Raw genomic sequence first — 3,290 nt, 5'->3', positions numbered from 1 at the left:
CACCGATGATCCTTGCGCCGAACGGACGGCACCTCCGCGTTCAACACACGTACGGAGCAGCAACGTCTCCTCCTTCTTGATCCAGCAAGGGGGGAGGAGAGGTTGATGGAGATCCATCAGCACGACGGCGTGGTGGTGGAAGTAGCGGGATTCCAACAGGGCTTCGCCAAGCGCTGCGGGAGGAGGGAGATGTGTCATGGGAGGGAGAGGGAGGCCCCAGGGCTTAGGTTTGGTTGCCCTTCCTTCCCCCCACTATATATAGGGCCAAGGGAGAGGGGGAGGGCGCAGCCTTGCCCCTTCCTCCAAGGAAGGGTGCGGCCAAGGGGGGGAGGAGTCCATCCTCCGCAAGGCACCTCGGAGGTGCCTTCCCCCTTTAGGACTCTCCCCTCCTCTTGTCCCTTTGGCGCATGGGCCTCTAGGGGCTGGTGCCCTTGGCCCATGTAGGCCAAGGTGCACCCCCTACAGCCCATGTGGCCCCCGGGGGTAGGTGGCCCCACCCGGTGGACCCCCGGGACCCTTCCGGTGGTCCCGGTACAATACTGGTGACCCCGAAACTTGTCCCGATGGCCGAAATAGCATTTCCTATATATAATTCTTTACCTCCGGACCATTCCGGAACTCCTCGTGACGTCCGGGATCTCATCCGGGACTCCGAACAACTTTTGGGTTACCGCATACTAATATCTCTATAACCCTAGCGTCACTGAACCTTAAGTGTGTAGACCCTACGGGTTCGGGAGACATGCAGACATGACCGAGACGACTCTCCGGCCAATAACCAACAGCGGGATCTGGATACCCATGTTGGTTCCCACATGTTCCACGATGATCTCATCGGATGAACCACGATGTCAAGGACTTAATCAATCCCGTATACAATTCCCTTTGTCTAGCGGTACGATACTTGCCCGAGATTCGATCGTCGGTATCCCGATACCTTGTTCAATCTCGTTACCGGCAAGTCTCTTTACTCGTTCCGTAACACATCATCCCGTGATCAACTCCTTGATCACATTGTGCACATTATGATGATGTCCTACCGAGTGGGCCCAGAGATACCTCTCCGTTTACACGGAGTGACAAATCCCAGTCTCGATTCGTGCCAACCCAACAGACACTTTCGGAGATACCCGTAGTGCACCTTTATAGCCACCCAGTTACGTTGTGACGTTTGGCACACCCAAAGCACTCCTACGGTATCCGGGAGTTGCACAATCACATGGTCTAAGGAAATGATACTTGACATTAGAAAAGCTTTAGCATACGAACTACATGATCTTGTGCTAGGCTTAGGATTGGGTCTTGTCCATCACATCATTCTCCCAATGATGTGATCCCGTTATCAACGACATCCAATGTCCATGGTCAGGAAACCGTAACCATCTATTGATCAACGAGCTAGTCAACTAGAGGCTTACTAGGGACATGGTGTTGTCTATGTATCCACACATGTATCTGAGTTTCCCATCAATACAATTCTAGCATGGATAATAAACGATTATCATGAACAAGGAAATATAATAATAACTAATTTATTATTGCCTCTAGGGCATATTTCCAACAGTCTCCCACTTGCACTAGAGTCAATAATCCAGTTCACATCGATATGTGATTAACACTCAAGGTCACATCCCCATGTGACTAACACCCAAAGAGTTTACTAGAGTCAATAATCTAGTTCACATTACCATGTGATTAACACTCGATGAGTTCTGGGTTTGTACATGTTATGCTTGTGAGAGATGTTATAGTCAACGGGTCTGAATCTTTCAGATCCGTATGTACTTCGCAAATTTCTATGTCATCTTGTAGATGCAACTACTACGCTACATTTGGAGCTATTCCAAATAACTGTTCTACTATACGAATCCAGTTTACTACTCAGAATAATCTGGATTAGTGTCAAAGTTTGCATCAGCGTAACCCTTTACGACGAACTCTTTTACCACCTCCATAATCGAGAAAATTCCTTAGTCCACTAGTTACTAAGGATAACTTTGACCGATGTCCTGTGATCCATTCTTAGATCACTCTTGTACCCCTTGACTGACTCATGGCAAGGCACATTTCAGGTGCGGTACATAGCATAGCATACTATAGAGCCTATGTCTTAAGCATAGGGGACGACCTTCGTCCTTTCTCTCTATTCTGCCTTGGTCGAGCTTTAAGTCTTAACTTCATACCTTACAACTCAGGCAAGAACTCCTTCTTTGACTGATCCATCTTGAACACCTTCAAGATCATGTCAAGGTATGTGCTCATTTGAAAGTACCATTAAGTGTTTTGATCTATTCTTATAGATCTTGATGCTCAATGTTCAAGTAGCTTAATCCAGGCTTTCCATTGAAAAACACTTTCCAAATAACCCTATATGCTTTCCAGAAATTCTACGTCATTTCTGATCAACAATATGTCAACAACATATATTTATCAGAAATTTTATAGTGCTCCCACTCACTTCTTTGGAAATACAAGTTTCTCATAAACTTTGTATACACCCAAAATCTTTGATCATCTCATCAAAGCATACATTCCAACTCCGAGATGCTTACTCCAGTCCTTAGAAGGATTGCTGGAGCTTTGCATACTTATTAGCATCTTTCAGGATTGACAAAACCTTCCGGTTGTATCACATACAACCTTTCCTCAAGAAAATCGTCGAGGAAACAATGTTTTTGACATCCAATCTGCAAGATTTCATAAATAATGCAGTAATCGCTAATATAATTCCAACAGACTCTTAGCATCGCTACGAGTGAGAAAGTCTCATTGTAGTCAACTCCTTGAACTTGTCGGATAACATCTTAACGACAAGTCGAGCTTTCTTAATGGTGATACCTACCATCATTGTCCGTCTTCCTTTTAAAATCCATAAGTACCTAACAGCCTTACGACCATCAAGTTGTTCTCCCAAAGTCTACACTTTGTTTTCATATATGGATCCTCTCTCGGATTATATGGCCTCGAGCCATTTTGGAATCCAGGCCCACCATCGCTTCTCCATAGCTCGTAGGTTCATTGTTTTCTAGCAACATGACTTCCAAGACAGGATTACGTACCACTCTGAAGTAGTACGCATCCTTGTCATCCCACGAGGTTTGGTAGTGACTTGATCTGAAATTTCATGATCACTATCATAAGCTTCCACTTCAATTGGTGTAGGTGCCACAGGAACAACTCCCTGTGCCCTGCCACACACTAGTTGAAGAGACGGTTCAATAACCTCATCAAGTCTCCACCACCCTCCCACTCAATTCTTTCGAGAGAAACTTTTCCTCGAGAAAGGACCG

Source organism: Triticum dicoccoides, chromosome 6A (genome assembly GCF_002162155.2).
Source record: "Triticum dicoccoides isolate Atlit2015 ecotype Zavitan chromosome 6A, WEW_v2.0, whole genome shotgun sequence".
NCBI lineage: Eukaryota > Viridiplantae > Streptophyta > Magnoliopsida > Poales > Poaceae > Triticum > Triticum dicoccoides.
Note: the sequence above shows the minus strand (reverse complement) of the source record.